The following is a 17,617-nucleotide window of genomic DNA, read 5'->3' on the forward strand; positions in this document are numbered from 1 at the left end:
TAACGTCATTGCTACGCCGGATAATTAATACATCTTTGAGGGATGGGCAATTTCCATCGGATCTTAAATTGGCCATTGTAAAACCGATCCTAAAAAAGCCCTCCCTCGACCCCTTGGTTCATAATAATTATCGGCCTGTTTCGCTGCTACCATTTTTGGGAAAGGTGATCGAGAGGGCGGTTGCGATCCAGCTTCAGGCGGTCTTGGATGAAACGGATTATCTGGACCCATTTCAAACTGGCTTCTGGGCGGGTCACGGGGTTGAGACGGCCATGGTCGCCTTGGTCGATGATCTCCGTCTGAGCATTGACGGGGGAAGTGTGTCCCTGCTGGTGCTCTTGGACATCTCAGCGGCTTTCGATACCATTGACCACGGTATCCTTCTGGGACGCCTGGCAGAGGTGGGAATCGGGGGCACTGCGCTCCAGTGGTTCCGGTCCTACCTCTCTGGGAGGTCCCAGATGGTGCAGCTGGGAGACGTGTGCTCCAGTGAGCGGGCCCTTAAAACCGGGGTCCCTCAAGGAGCCATTCTGTCTCCCATGCTATTTAACATTTACATGAAACCGCTGGGAGAGATCATCCGGAGACATGGGACGCGGGGTTATCAGTACGCTGATGACACCCAAATCATTTTCTCTATGTCTCCGACTGATGCAGTGACTGGGGATGGCGTCTCTCCTCTCGTGGCCTGTCTGGAGTCAGTAATGGGCTGGATGAGGGAAAACCGACTCAAATTGAATCCAGAGAAAACGGAGGTACAGGGGTACCCCGGGTTACGAAATTAATTCGTTCCGCCGCCGCTTTCGTAACCCGGGATACTTCGTAAGGCGAAAAAGCCATAGGCGCTAATGGGGAAAAGCCGCGATTTCGTGTGAAATAGCGCCGAAAAGCACCAAAAATTTTTTCGTAACCCGAAATAACCTTCATAACCCGGAACAGTTTTTTTGAATGGATTTTTTTCGTAACCTGGAAATTTCGTAAGGCGGCGCATTCGTATCCCGGGGTACCAGTGTACTAGTGATAGGTTCTCCTGGTTCAGGAATGGCGGTGGTTCCACCTGTCCTGAACGGGGTCACGCTCCCTGTGAAGGACTCCGTGCGCAGTCTGGGGGTGCTTCTTGACTCGTCGCTTCACCTGACTGCTCAGGTGAATGCGACGGTCAGGAGCACCTGTTATCAGCTTCGGCTGATTCGCCAGCTGCGCCCATACCTGGCCCAGAGAGACCTAGAAACTGTTGTACATGCTCTGGTAACTTCGAGACTGGATTTCTGCAATGTACTCTACATGGGGCAACCCTTATATCAAACTTGGAAACTGCAAATGGTACAGAACATGGCAGCCCGGCTGGTCACTGGCGTTTCCAGGGCCAGCCATATAACACCGGTGTTAAAAGATCTCCATTGGCTGCCCATCCGTTTCCGAGCTCAATATAAGGCGTTGGTTATCACCTATAAAGCCCTAAATGGCTTGGGCCCAGGATACCTAAAGGACCGCCTCTCCCCGTACATTCCGCCTCGCACCCTCAGAACATCTGGGCAGCAATTACTGAAGGTGCCTGGGGCTAGGTTAGCTTCCACGTCGCGGAGGACATTTTCCACAGCTGCCCCAGCCCTTTGGAATACGCTGCCCACAGAGCTCCGCTCATCTACCACCCTGGCCCAATTTAGGAAGGGCCTCAAAACCTTCCTATTCCAACAGGCATTCCCCGATTAAAGATCCTGTGGGCCTCCCTCCTCTTCCGTGGCCATGAGGTTGGGCTATGGGGCTTTTTATTTGTTATTTCTGTAAAGCTGTTGTATTTGTATGTTTTTAATCTTTTTATATATTGATTGTATTATGTTTTATATTTTTGTAAGCCGCCCTGATCGTTTGGAAGGGCGGGATATAAATAAAAATTTCATTCATTCATTCACAACACACGTTCATACAATCCATGAGCTCTCTGAAAGCATGAAACCCCCACAGAGATTACCAGTAGGCTACATCTTGCCATTAACAGAACCTGGTGAAGCCATTACTAACAAGACTGAGAAGTGGTGTGTTTGGAGCTCAGCTAGAAGGAACAGTGCTGAAGAATGTGAACAAATGAGGGGATCAATGGCAAGAGACAAGCACAAAGATTTTGAAATTTTGCATGTGGAAAGCAGTAGGGGAAGAAGGAGAACAAGCAGCCCTTTTGCAACTTCTACTGTACGCTCCCAGCCAATGAGATTAAAAAAAAAAACCAAGGCAACTGGAGCAAGCAAAGCAAAAGTAGTACCACTCCCATTAAAACCCAGTGGACATTCACATATCTCCAACCAGGATTTCACAAAAGAGGAGGTGGGTGTGGACCTCTCGCCAACCAGGTATTCTATTTATTTATTTATTTACTTCATTTGTATGCCATCTTTCTCTTAGAAGGTATCTGAGAGCTGCTGGCAGACTGGGCTAATAATTAACACTTTAAATCTTGAATTAAAGGAAGGGAAGCATTATCAAGTTCTAAAAAGGCTCTACTGTTTTCCCCAGCCTATTGTTTCCACAAGCAGCCACAGTGGTTTACAGTATTTTCCTCTGTGAAGACTTGTTTTCCATTCCAGCCTGCACAGAGAAGTTAGTCAGATGAACCAATCATTCAGGTTAGGAGTGTGGGTATGTCTGGACTGTCAGAAACATTTCAAAAACAAGCCTGGAAGAAAACCATTTGTATCAGTACACATACAAACAAAAAGCTAATGAAGATATCAAACTGGTAGTTCATTACGCACCAGAGAAAGTGCTTTCCCAATAGTGATGGTAAATGTCTTTTAGCTGTTACACAGAAGTTCATGAAAAACCGAGCTATGACTTTTGTATTAGAAATGCTCTGATTGCTCTGTGTTAATACACAGTGATGAGTGAATCCAACCTCACGTTAAACAATGTTAAACACTCAAAGTTCTCAAGTTGCATACTATAAACCTGGCACACAAAATAGCAGCCTGGGTTCCTATATGTTTTTGCTGTAGCTCAAAACTGCCAATCTGCCCCTTCACCTGAACATCACATTGTTTGATAACCATCTTCTATACTCCAGCATTTAATAATAAAACTATTTAAAATTTCCATTTAGCAGTTCTTACATGATCATTTCAGTAGAACCCTGGATGTCTCCCTTAGGCCTATCATTGCAGGCTAATGCACTTTAATTTTGTACTTTAAAAGAAATTTACATACACATTCTCTCAAACAGCTTCCACTGGGGAGTTTCTTTTTTCAAAGAACTAAGCACATATGACAACAGATTCTGGTTTCTCTTTAAAAAGCTAAAAACTAGGGATGAGGATAATGCCAATAATAATTATTTTAAATTGGCTCACATGGGCCATTGCCAAAGATCCACATGGCAGCACTTCTTTGAACATTCATGCAGGAAAGCACTCTATATTCAAGCTTTCTCTTTCTGTCTAACACACACCCTTTTCTAAACACTTACCAAACAACTTGGTTGGAAACTGTGCCAAGCAATTCCCAGAAAGATGGGAATAGCAAGACCAGGGAAGAAAAAGCCCACCTTTCTCAATTCCCATGCTACTTTCACTTCCCCTAGGAAACTCTCATCGGCTAAACCCCGTGTGAGAGAAACAAAATACATGCCAAGTGAAGTGCATGCTTATAAGGGACTATGGAAGAGTTGCATACAGTCAGAAACCAAGGATGAAAGGGCCCATACACAAAGTTCTCTGCCCCAGCATATATAATGATGGGAATTCTTCAAGAAGAGAAACCTTTTTCAGACACTGGAATCCAAAGATCTGCTCAACACTGTATTTTACCAACTACAATATTATTCCTATGAGAACACCCATGGAAAAATGTTATAAGGATGGACATGGGAAGTCCTATCAGTCCTGGGAAACAAGTTTCAACTTTAGAGATTTTCTATTCAAGGAATGTGGGCAAATACTTTTGTATTATTCAACCAACAAGGCTTCACTGAAGTCTCCACAGTAACAATCCTCAAGCAGGCAAGAGGGGATGTCTACAACTTGGGTAATAACCTAACAATCAAACGAGCAACTACTACTACTGCTTTGACAAACAATAAACCGATGTCTTATTAACAGTGATGATCTACTGGAGATAAACTCAGGAAAACCATTGTGATTATATTATGACTGTACACGGATACATCCATCACACAGCTACAGTCAGTACTGTCCAAATGTGCAGACTGTTTTACAGTATTTTGAGAGTGCCTTGTCCAAGTTCAATATCAGTTAGTGGTAGAGACAGAGGCCATAGTGTTCTAAATGTATAATCTAGGGTAATAACTACTGGACTTCAGACACCTCACATCTTTTAATTCCCATATATTAATGTATACTTAGACCACACAGAGAGAGAGAACATAACTGGTTAAGAAATAGTAACGAAAAATAATGTAATGAGCAGACAAACAAATGGGATTCAAAGATTCTACAAAAATTCTCAAATTGAACATTAGATGGTACAAGTGGGATCTTTAAAAAACAGCAATATTCATTCCATCAGACAACAATGCCCTTTTACAGGGCATTGCACTTCACTCACCTCTCCCCAGCATTTTTTAGCCACTGAGCATGGTCAGTTATTACTGGGCTGTGCATTTTTTAAAAGGGGGTGGGGATGAAAGACTTCAGCACTTACCTTTTGTTCTCCTAAATACTTTAGTTTTTGTTTTCCTAAATACTTTTTCTGCCTCTACAAACACTGGGGGTTCCCCTAAGCACGCTTGCCTATTAGTAACCCTGTTTCAGCTATAGAGTCATCATAACTCAGTATCAGCTTTTAACCAACAGAAAAATACAGAAAGATGTGCACTCTCTCTCACTCTATTTTTTGTATGATGAGGGTAAAATGTGCATTTTTAGCTTACTTGCAACCTACAGTTTCTTCTCTGAACTTCTTATACAGCAATTCTTCACTCTCTGTCTATCAAAACAGTGGACAAGAACCAGGGCTCAAAATGTTTAACTGACAAGAGCAATAAACTCAATTTACAATACAATTATCTCTCTCTGTGTATGTGTATATGTATATGCATATATCACCTGAGAGACTGAGGGCCTGAAAATACAGGCCAAAATAAAGCTGCTTTGGGTCACTTTGGAAGTATGCTGTTTAAATGACACACGCATCTTAAGAGGCCGGAAGCTACGTTAAAGCCACGCTCCAGTCCTAAGGACTGGGGTGCGGCTTTGCCGCAGCTTCTGGCCTCTTAAGATGCGTATGTCATTTAAACAGCATACATACTTCCAAAATGACCCAAAGCAGTCTTATTTTGGCCTCTCTGTTCAGGCCCTATCTTCCATTCAGTTCAAGAGCTTCATTTCCATTTAAGTGGATACAGGACTCCCTTCATTGGTAAGCAAGATGAACTGATTAATGAGCATTTTTTAAAAAGAAAAAACACATGATTTTAAATAAAATGCACATGGTAATGTAAATGGCAGCCACCAGAAGGCAATGCCTCTTATGACATATACATCTAAAAAAGAATTGCTGTATACATTTTGGTCCAGAATTCTGTTTCAAAAAAAAAATTAAATAAACTAAAACTTATGATTAATTAACAGAACATCTCTAATAATATCAGTCAGTAGCACAAAAACATGCATTGGAATCATCAGGATGGTATTAGGAGAATTGCTAAAATGATTGTAAATTTGTCTCTCTGGTTCAAGGTGTTGAACTAACACAATTCACCCACACACACTCGCACTAGCCAAAATACCACTGGTGATGACCGTTAATAAAATATGAAACAACTTTAGACTAATATAATATCTGAAATTTCTCCTCACTCCTGTATTTTCTTTTCTATTCTCTTTTCTTTCCTTTCTTTCAGTATTGTGTGTTCTACAGAGCACAAATTTCTTGTCATTCCATGTCTTAGGTGAGAACACTAGGCCTCCCTAGGCCTACACCATTGCATTGAGGAGGATTAATACTCATGGACACTCTTCTGAGTGGATTCATCAAGACTCATGCATTGTTTTAAGCTTCTATTGTCTTCCCATCAACCAACAAACAGCTTTCCTGGACCAGAATAAAAGCACAGCCCCCCTGCTGTTCTTTAAAGTGACCAAGGAAAGTTTAATTTCTCAACATATACTTAGACAGATTCACAAATGCAAACTACGCTTTCACCAACTTCATGAGAAAGAGCAGGGCTCACATCTAAAAAGATGTAAACCATTACTTAACACAATTTAGGGGCAACATGGAAACATAATTCCACTAACATTACTATTGAGGGATACACAGACACTTCAAATGATCCATACAGTCATTTCCCCTGTTTCTCTCACATCTGCCATTTAGCTCACCCTGATACTGCAGGCATTCTCCCTGCAGCTGACCTCTCATAACCTCCATGTCACAGGGTGGGAAGCCACACACTTGTGGCCCTTTAATTCCATTACATGCTCCTTCTGGTTATATCAACCTTGAAGATATCTGCAGACTTTTGGGGAGGAAAGAATTAACTGTTAGGTAGCGCTGCATTTAAGGAACTAAATACCCTAAAAGAGCCAGATCCCACCTGATCTTTGAAACTAAGAAGGGTCAGTCCTGGATAGCACTTGGATGGGAAGACCATCCACTAATGTCAGGTGCTGAAGACTGTATTTCAGAGAAAGGAACTGGCAAAACAACTTCTGAGTTTTCCTTACCTTAAAAGAGTGTATGAAATTTATGGGGTTGCCATAAGTCAGCAGACAACTTGAAGGCACACACATAAACACTATTGCCTTCAGCTATAAATTGTGACATTTATCAAGACTGGGATGCATGTGTTTTAATTCCAAAGCCTACAGAGAGTTAAAACCTAGGGCTTAAGTTAGTCGCACACATAGCTACAGAAAGCTTCTGAAAAATACATAATGTTGTGAGAAGAACACAATACATGCCACTTCCTTTCCAATGTCAATCCTAAAATCAACAGAGCATGCTGCATTAACAACAGTATCTTAGGCACTTTACAGAGTGTCCAAAAAGGGTGCTCTGCCGGTGCCCGTGTTTGCTGCGCCAGGGAGCCTCAGTGGACAAACTGTGCGGTTCCCCAGCACAGCTAAAAGAACCCGCAAAAAGCGGGTTCTTTTTGCGGCACAGTTATGATGCTGCAAGGCGCCAATACATGGACTCCTTTTCTGTTAAAGCAGGGGCGGGTAACTGTGGCACTCCAGATTTTCTTTATTTTTTGCCTACAATCCAATTGGCAGAATATCCAATAGTAAAGGAATATGGGAGTTTCAGTTCAGCATCTGAATTTGCACATCCCTGTGGTGAACACTTGCCAAATGCTAGCCAGAACATATCTCACAGAACATAGATCACATTGTTTGGTCACACATTGACAAAGGATGTTTAGCTGTGGGTATTCCAGAAATAATACATCTATTATTTTTAGTACTATTTTTACATATGACCCATCCTTAATTTCCAAAATAAGGTGGGCTATCATGGTGTAGTGGCTTGAGCATTTGACTAGGACTCTGGAGACCAGGGCTCAAATCCCTGATCAGCCATGGAAACCCTCAGGGTGACCTTAGGCGAGACACACTCTCAAAGGCAAACCTCCACTGAACGAATCTTGTCAAGAAAACACTGTGGTAGGGTAGTCATAATTGACTTGAAGGCACATAACACACGCACATATATGAACACAAATAAACTTATGAGCTAGCAAGAATAACTCCCAGAAGGTTGAAATTCATAAGAGGAGGCTGATCCAAAGAGAAAAACAGATCACTTGTCTCTTTAACTACTGGTACTCATCTAAAAAAGCCAAACAAAAGCTTTAGGAGACAACAGCCAACTTTAACCTAAGTTTTTCTGAAGTTTTGATTGGGTCATTGATGGTGGGCTATTCCAGGGTTTAATATCCACCCAGCCAAGTAACACCATTGAAACAAGTGAAAAAGATAATAAGTTTTTGCATCACATTCTAGGGCAATCAAATATACATTTCACCCAGCCATTAAAAGCTATATTAAACAGAAAAGCAGTTATGCAAATATACAGTGACATAGTGATTACCAGGAATTTCTCTGTTTAGGTTGTTACCATTTTCAGGTAGGGGAAATAGTCTGAGGGAGGTTCTCAGGAAGAGTTCTGGAAGCCGCAAAGGGAAATGTGGTGTAAGTGAAAGCAGGTAGAACCCAAGTAACTTCAAACCCAAGTAACTTTTTGGGAGAAAGGCAGCATAAATAAAATAAAATAAATAAAGACAAAGCTGAAGATACAAAGATTACCTCCTTCTCTTTACTTTGTCAATATGTCTTTAAAGCAGGTGTTAAGTACCAAAGGCACACAATCTATTTACCATGATTACTGATTTTTTTAACCTGTCAAATCATAATCAGTCCCATTCATTAAGAGAAGGAGCTTTCATCTCAGATAAGCCTAGAAAACAATAGCAGCTGTAGTATTATGGTTTTACATGGTTGTTAGCAACAAAATAGTCCATGGAGATCTGGTATAGCATAGTAACTTGGCAAATTGGTTATGTAAGTCCATTCAAGTCTTCTGCCATAAAATGGGTCTCTCTGAGGAAAATACTTTCCCCTCCCTGGCCTAATAATAATCATGCCCCACTTTACAGGGCTGTTGTAAGGGTAACATAATAATGCACATTAGTACTTTAGAGCATCTAAAGCATTGTATAAATGCTAAACACTACCACCATTATAACAAAGTTAGGATAAAGCCGTACAGTTACTGTACCAGTAAGAGGGACTGCCCCTGTTTCACAACCAGACACAATGAGATGAATTGATTCAACAACACTGCCACGCTTAAGAATGATTTTTAAACACTAGCATCTTGAAACTGTCAAAAGGAATGTTTTTCTCCTTAAGACAAATAAACTACCATGGATTGGAAAATAACTGGTTTTGTAATACACAGATCCATACCTATTCCTACACTATATCATTTGAATCAGGCAGCAGATAAAGCCTAACAGCCAATTTCAGGATTAAAAGTCTATCCACAAAGCTAGTGCCAGCTCATATGACTTAAATGGACCAAGCCTAAGAAACCTGAAACCCTCCCAAGATTCACTCACCTGATACATGTTTAGTAGCATTAAACATTTGCTAGAGGATGAATGAAGTCCTGTTTTTATCTGATGAGCTTCAATGAACCCAGAGAGAACATTTAGCCCCCATGAATACAGTTTTGTGAGAACATACTGTTGCATTCATTAGACTACAAGTCAGCTTGCATCTGCTGGCTAGAACTAACCAATAACTAGTATTTCCACACCTTTCAACAAATACAATTTAGTTGAAATTTGTTGCTGTTGCTGTGCCTTCAAGTTCTTTCTGACTTATGTCAACCCTAAGGCAACCCCATCAAGGGGTTTTCTTGGCAAGTTTCTCCAGAGGGGGTTTGCCACTGACATCCTCTGAGGCTGAGAATGTGTGATTTGGTCAAGCAGGATTCATGGCTGAGTGGGGATTCAAGTCCAATGCTCAAACCACCACATCAGTCTGGCTGTCTTTAGATAAATTTACTCCTGATAAAACACTGCATAGCTTGCCACACAAAGTTAAGGAAAATCAGACCAGCCACTTCTCAAACATTACTTAAGATCAAACTACAAAACACAACATAAAACCCTGTTAAACTAGATCATACTCAAGAATACTATAACACAGGACTACTACAGCTTTTGCTATTGTCTCAAACCAAATACTCTATTCATTTTATGCTGCCAGAGCAACCACACCACAGAGAATCAAATTGAAATTTGATCCATCTTAATTTCTATGCAAAATACAGTATTCAAATTTGGTTCTAAAGCATAATGCCCAATGTGGCTTATTTCTGCAGGTATCACAGTATGTGACCTGAGTAATAAATAAATAAATATTCTGATATGCTAATATAAAAAAACCCCAGAAAGGAATGGCAAAATACTGAAAATCAGTTTTCAGTCCTACAAAGCCTCTACATTTCTCAAAGAAACAAATTAGTATTTTTGCTTGGTTTGCTTTCAAATGTTCTGGAGACATTTATACTGTACTCCTATTACCTTCCCTGTCCAAACAGTACTCTAAGAAGAAATACACTAACTAGTACCAGACTGAGTATCTGATTTTTTTAAATAAAAAGATCTGATGTAGAAAAGATGAAGTCTGGAAATGAGGTTTGCAGTGACTGGGGCTGGGTAACAACATTTATTGACAAGATTTCTTCTTTTAAAGATAACCCCCGTTTGATTAACGGCACAGGTAAAACTAAGACTGGATCCTTGAGTTCCAGTTCTGTAAAATCATGTAGGAGCCTTTCTTTTTCCCTTGGTTATTCATGCATTAACAGGCACTCCGGAGAAAGTGCTTACACTGAGCACTGTGCAGCACAGACAAGGTTCCTAAATTCCTTCCCTTGGAGGCAAAAATGTTCCTGAAGATAAAAGGCTACAGACAGCCCATCAAAACACAACAGCCAGAGAAGCACGCGTGTGGACAAAAGATGTATTGCCGTACTGTGGAGCCAAGTCTCCAAAACTTACACGGATAGGATTCAGATCTATTTAACGCATGGCTTAATCCAACGTACCTGTCACAACTAGGACTTTTAAGCACTTAGGGGTGTTGCTCTTTTCAACAGGCAACTGGGCACTGGACTGGCAGCTGCTTCCCATCCCCTGACCCAGCATTTCACCCAACATCCATCCCTAAATAAATAAAATAGTTTGCAACTTGCAGCATCTTTGCAACTAACTGAAAGTACAGCTGTTTTAGTCTGGAAAACCAGAATGCAAAAGCTGTTTGAGACTAAGGTCCAAAACACACTGCAGCAATAATCCAGTTTGAGACTGCTTTAGCTGCCCAGGCTCAGTACTATGGAATTCTGGGAACTGTAGTTTTGTGAGGCATTTAGCCTTCTCTGTCAGAGAGCTCTGGTGTCACAATGAACTACAATTCCCAGGATTCCCTAGCACTATGTCAGGGCAGTTAAAGTGGTCTCAAACTGGATTATTTCTGCAGTGTGTGCTTTGAACCTAGATGAAAGAAAGTAGTCAAAGATATAACCCTAGAATTCAAAGATATAGCTGTGTTAGTCTGTAGAATCAGACTGAAGGGAGATCATGCAGCACCTTTGAGATTCACTGGAAGAAAGTTGGCAATAGGAGCTTTCCTAGACTTCAGTGTACTTCCTCAGATGCATCCAGTCTGAGACTGTTTTAGCTGCCCTGCCTCAATGCTAGGGCATTCTGGGAACTATAGTTTTGTAAGACATTTAGCCATCTCTGTCAGAGATGCTGCCAACTTCTTTCTTTCAGTCAGTCTCAAAGGTGCTACAAGGTCTCTCCACAAGACACAGTCTGGAAAATTAGTATGCAAAGGGCTCTTGCAGCACCTCTGAGAGTAACTGAAAGAAAGAAGGCAAAGATTCAGCCCTTTTATAACCTGGACCCAGTATGAGGCTAGGTGCTACAAGATCCTTTTGTATACTGAAAGGAAAAGGCTGGTAGCATGAGCTTTCCTAGACCTGCGCCTGCTTCCCGCCCCTACATCTGAGGAAGTGAGTTCAAGTCTTGGAAAGCTCATGCTCCCAACTTATATCTCTTTCAGTTAATGTCGAAGGTGCTACGAGAGCTCTCTCTACCCAGGTGAGCCTCGAAAATCTGCCTGCAAGGGGATCTTGGAGCCCCTTTGAGACCTAAGCGAAAGAGAGAGCCTGCATCTGAGGAAGTGGGCTCAAGTCTTGGAAAGCGGATGCTGCCAACTTCTCTCCCCCGCCAGTCCCATCCGAGGGGGCTGGGGCAAGGGATCCCTTTGCAGGCAGATCTTCAGATCCACCGGGCCAGGTCTCCCCGTTCCAAATAAACTAAGGCAACTTCTCCAGCCGCCATGGCGCCCCCGAGTCCCTCCCCGCAAATGCCCCCTCCTTAGTTCGCCCTCCTCTCACAATAGCCGCCACTCCGTCCTCCTCCTCCTCCTTGTCCCCTCCCGGCCCCCGTAGGTCTCCCCCTCCTGTGCCTCCGCCGCTCCTGCCCCTTCTTGTCCCCTCCCGGCCCCCGTACTCCCGCTCACCTGAGTCCCAGGCCCAGCCGCCTGGTGCTGGGGGACTGGGGCGAGGGGGCCCCCGGCCCGGCCGCTGGGAGGCGGGTGGGGGCCGCTGGAGGGGGGCTCAAGGGCTCCGCAGTGGCGGCGGTGGCGGCGCCTCCATCCGCGGCGCCTTCACCTGAGGAGGGACCGAGCCCCCCTCCCCGCCCCTCCCCGAGCCACTTCCGGTCCCACTGCTAGGAGACAGGCGCGGGCAGAGGAGCGCCGAGAGGCTCGAGCGGACAGTCGCGGAGAGCAGCGCCCAGGGCATCCTTCCGTCAGGGGGGAGAGCGCCGAGCGCATCGAGCGCCAGCAGGAGCGCCGAGCGAGTCGATAGAGAGGACTCCGGAGGAGGCTCCGGAATGGCAGGCGCGGCCTTCCGAGCGCCTACTCCATCGATGGCTGTCTTCAGAAGCAACGTCATCTGGGGAGCTGTGACGACTGCAAGCCTGGCGTCCTCCTTTTCCAGGACACGTCCTACATTTCAGCCTTCTCCTGCCCAGTTGTTGCTCCAGGATGTCCTCCATTTTTGACCAGGGCTAAGAAGCAGGGATTTACTTTTATGCGAGTGGTCAAGCCCTCCATTTCTCTCGAACGTCCTACATTTTGCTTTGCCTTGTCCTCCTTTGTGGTTATGACGCCCTGCTCACAGAACTACAAATCCCAGAATCCCCTCGCACTGAGCCATGGCAGGGAACGTGGAGTCAGGCTGCACTATTCCATCCGTGCGGATGCAGCCTCAGTCTCCTTTTGCCAGTCAATCGATAGTATAATAATATATTTTATTGATAGGCCGCCTCTCCCTGCGGATCGAGGCGGGTTATAACAAACAGAAAAAAATGAAAATTAGCTAAAATTAAAGGTAATTAGTGGCACTGCAGTAATAATCCGGTTTGACACCACTTTGACAGCTGTGGACCAGTGATATGAAATCCTGGGATTCATTGATAGCAGTGGGTCTTACTTCTAATTCGAAGAGCAGATTCCTGTGACACTTTGAAGGCTTACAAACATTTCTGTAGTGCACTGATAGAGAGCCTTTGGCCCTCCAGATGCTTTGGACTACAACTGTCCTAAGCTCTTTCCATCATACTGGTTAAAGCTTCTGTGGCCAGAAGCCCAAAATATCTGGAGAGGCAACTCTCAGGGCCTCAGCATTGGGACTTTCCTTGTGATTTAGCGGGAGGTATGGCATTATCTGGCGTGTCCCACAAGATGCCCTGCTCACACTGAGTGACTCTCATGGAAACTGGAGGGAACATGAGGTTTCATTGCAAGATGTATTATGATAGGGTTGGGCATCAGGCAACAGTGCCTCCTCTCTGGATGTTTTTCTATTACACCTCTCATCATCCCTCACCATGGGCTATGCTAGCTAAAGTGGATGGGAGTTGGAATTATAGAGTTGGAAGGGACCATAAGTGCCATCCAGTCCAACCCTCTGCCATGCATAAACACCCAGTGACAGATGGCCATCCAGCCTTAAAGACCTCCAAGACTCCACTACACTCCCAGGGAGTGTGTTCCACTGTCGAACAGCCCTGACTGTCAGGAAGGTCTTGTGTTGAGGTGGAATCTCTTTTCCTGAAGCTTCATCCATTGTTCTGGGTCCTGTTCTTTGGAACAGCAGAAAACAAGCTTGCTCCATCCTCAATATGACATCCCTTCAAATATTTAAACAGGGCTATCATATGCCAAAAACATCTGAAGGACCACATAACCTTCCCCGTCCCAATATTATAACTGTGGACCGGTGTCTGCTTCATGAAATGCACAGACATCTGATTTGATCATCTAATGAACTGAACTCTAGGTTTGAAGGTGCTGCAGAATCTTTTGTCATTTTTGATGTAACATGAAAACGGCTGAGAAAAGAGTTTCAGTCACTCATAGTGAGTATGCTTAATTTGTTTACCCTTACATCCCAAACGTAGGGATGTTCACTAAGAAGCAGAATGCAATGGATTTGATGGGGTTTAATGCTAAGTAACTAGATGTGAGATACCTAGTTACTTAGAATTAAACTCCATCAAATTAATTGCATTTTACTAGGTAACTAGGTATAAATGGTATAAGATAAACAGAATGAAATGGAGAGGTATTGGGTGATAGCTGGAGAGCCAGAGTGGTTCACTAGTGTGAGTGTTGGACTAGGACACTGGGAGACCAGGATTTGAATCCCCACTCAGCCATGGAGACCCTCTGGGTGACCTTGGGCAAATCTCAGCCTTGGAGAAAGGCAAGGGCAAACATCCCTCAGAACTAATTTGGCCAAGAAAACCCTGTGATAGGTTCACATTAGGATCACCATATGTCAGAAATAAATTGAAAGCAGACAACAACAACAAAGATATAAGCCTTCATAAAAGATGAAGCTTTGTATGGAGACGCAGATTTTAAACACCCAACAGGAGCAGCATGGGTTATATCTAGCTCTCTTCTGCCCTTCTCTATAAATAATAGAGCTAGCTTGGAAGAAGAGCTGCAGGTCAGGCATCTAATACCCCCTTATTGTCAAATGTATGGAATAGTCAGTGAGTCAATGGAGATGCAAACTATTAGCAATTTATTAATATTAATTGGTTATTATTATTATTATTTCCTCACATAACCTCAGGGTTATATGTAGCTTTCAGCACAATCAGTTGGTAAGAGAGTGTTTGAAAAAGATTTAGGTTCCTCCACAGATACAAAGACTATAGGTTTCCCTTATAGGAAAACAAAAATGCCAGGACCCAATTCAGTGGACAGGTGGTTAAGGCAGGAAATATAGAAACTTTCACAGAGACCTATTTATGATTAATGCTAAATTTAAATGCTCAGTTTCTGTCCAGTAAATTTTGATTTACAATTCTCTTTGAAGCTAGCAGCATTGTCTGAGGAACATATTAAATTTGGTTGTTTTCACTGTGTGCGCTAATGTGCCCCTATTTAGTGCTTGCAGCTGATGAATTAGCTAATTAGAGCCCTTTATCCCACATGTAAATAGGACAGAGTCAGCAATGACATGATTCAAATTACCTTTGGTTCTGAAAATCTCTTTGATCTAGATGCAAGATGCACATCAAACAGCACACACCATCTAATAAGGCTGGTCAGGGAACAACATCACTCTTATCCTCAAATTGTGGCATTCTTCCCTTCATTTACTTAACAGACCATTACTGCTCTTACAATGCACTGGTGCTAGTGTGCAACATTTACCCTTCCCTCAAAATGTTAAGGACAGAAGCAATCCATTCACCAACCTCTACTTCAAGCTCACACTCTCGACAATTAGGATTCTTTATTTTGCCAATATTACGTTCGGACTAGAGATTTATGCTGCCAACTTCATACAGCTTGCTTGTGCTAGGCTCAGCTCAGGGTAGTGAAAAGTCTCAAGCAAATTATCTGCTTTCTTTGGATTTAAGTCTATGTTTCATTAATACTCGAGACCTTCCATATGTTAGGTAAAGCACATAAATGCCCCCATCAGATCCTACAGTAACCACAGAGCCATAAACTATGTGGTTCCTTTTCAAGGGGTTACTTAAAACAATCATATCACACAACCTACTTATTTCTGCCATTGTATACCAATTGGACATGAACAAAGAGACCAATTTCCCTCATACTCTGCTCCTTGGCTAGCCAATCATAAATAAATTAATAATAATAATAATAATAATAATAATAATAATAATAATTTTTATTTCTACCCCGCCTTTCCATAGAAATGATCAAGGCAGCTTACAAAAGTTAAAACATTACGATACAAGATAAAACAGTTACAATATAAGGTTAAAAACATTGCTAGAAAAAAAAGGAACAGGAATCAATAAAATACACATGTCAAGGGCAAGAAATAGGAAAAATCAATTTACAATAGTCTGGGGTCAAAAGGAAAAAGACAAGGGGCAGAGAAGAAGCAATTAACTAAGGTAGGAAGGCCAACCAAAATAAATGCGTTTTTAAATTTTTCTTAAAAGAGGCTAATGAAGCGGCGGAGCAGAGTTCTACAGGGAGCTTATTCCAAAGAGAAGGGGCAGCGATGGCAAAAGCCCTCTGTGAGGTCTTCACAAAATGTGATCTAAGGACCTCTAACAAATTTGTCCCAGATGTTCGAAGAGTGCGGGGCGGATTATATGGGGAGAGGCGGTCCTCCAAGTACCCTGGGCCCAAGCCATTTAGGGCTTTATAGGTCAAAACCAACACCTTGTATTGAGCTCGGAAGCGAATGGGCAGCCAGTGAAGATCTTTTAAAATGGGTGTTATATGGTCCGACCTGGAACTACCAGCGACCAATCTAGCTGCCATATTCTGCACCATTTGCAGCTTCCGGGTTTGGTACAAGGGTTGCCCCATGTAGAGCGCATTGCAGAAATTCAATAGAGAGGTTACCAAAGCATGTACAACAGTTTCAAGGTCCCTACAGTCCAGGTAGGGATGCAGCTGGCGTATCAGCCGAAGCTGATGACAAGCACTCCTGACTGTCGCATCCACCTGAGATGACAGCTGGAGCGACGAGTCAAGGAGTACACCCAAGCTGCGCACCGAGTCCTTCAAGGGGAGCGTGACCCCGTTCAGGACAGGACGGCAGATCTCACCACCCGGAACTGGGGAACCTATCACCAGTACTTCCATTTTCCCTGGATTCACACTGAGTTTGTTCTCCCTCATCCAGCCCATTACCGACGCCAAGCAGGCATCTAGAGGAGAGATGCCATCCTTAGTTACTGCATCAGTCAGAGACACAGAGAAAATTATTTGGGTGTCATCAGCATACTGATAACACCGCGCCCCGTGTCTCCGGATGATCTCTCCCAGCGGTTTCATGTAAATGTTAAAAAGCATAGGGGATAAAATCGCTCCCTGAGGGACACCAGATGTAAGTGCCCTCTTATCGGAGCGACAGTCCCCCAGCTCCACCATCTGGAATCTACCCGAGAGGTAGGAACGGAACCACTGCAGAGCAGTGCCCCCAATACCCAACTCCCTCAGGCGCTCCAGAAGGATACCATGGTTGATGGTATCGAAAGCCGCTGAGATGTCCAAAAGCACTAACAGGGACACGCTACCCCTGTCCATGCCCAGACGGAGATCATCAACTAAGGCGACCATGGCAGTCTCAACTCCATAGCCCGCCCGGAAGCCGGTTTGAAATGGGTCCAGAAAATTGGTGTCATCCAAGATCGATTGAAGCTGAAAGGCGACTGCTCTCTCAATCACCTTCCCCAGAAAAGGCAGCAGCGAGATGGGCCGATAATTATTATGAATCAGGGGGTCTAAGGAGGGCTTTTTTAGCAAGGGTTTAACCATAATATGACCCTTACTATAAAGGGTAAAATAAAAGGGTAATCCTCCTTCCCCAACCACAAATACTGTCAGGCAGCATTTTCTTTTATCCTCCATCCATAACCCCAAATGCTGACAAGCAAAGGTTATTTTCTTCTGAGTATTTCCTCCCCAGCTTTGTGCATCTCTATTTTGGATTTAAATGGAAGTTTGTTACTTTTCTTTTAAGAGTACAGTATATATTCCATCATCCCAAAGATGCCTACATTAGGACA

At 43.3% G+C, this 17,617-nt stretch overlaps 1 protein-coding gene across 4 annotated transcripts in view; it reads right to left on the bottom strand.

The window, feature by feature from the left end:
- The window catches only part of IKZF4 (IKAROS family zinc finger 4), an 82,520-nt gene extending 70,389 nt beyond the window's left edge, over positions 1-12,131 (bottom strand). For 2 of the 4 annotated variants that reach the window (XM_042451627.1, XM_042451626.1), the window contains exon 1: positions 12,054-12,071. The gene's annotated coding sequence lies outside the window, so the exon portion shown is untranslated. Of the gene's footprint in view, positions 1-4,879; positions 4,918-12,053 lie in introns of those variants that run through there. The other 2 variants (XM_042451618.1, XM_042451625.1) reach the window with 2 other exon arrangements.
- Positions 12,132-17,617: the final 5,486 nt, after the last annotated feature.

Source organism: Sceloporus undulatus, chromosome 2 (assembly GCF_019175285.1).
Source record: "Sceloporus undulatus isolate JIND9_A2432 ecotype Alabama chromosome 2, SceUnd_v1.1, whole genome shotgun sequence".
NCBI lineage: Eukaryota > Metazoa > Chordata > Lepidosauria > Squamata > Phrynosomatidae > Sceloporus > Sceloporus undulatus.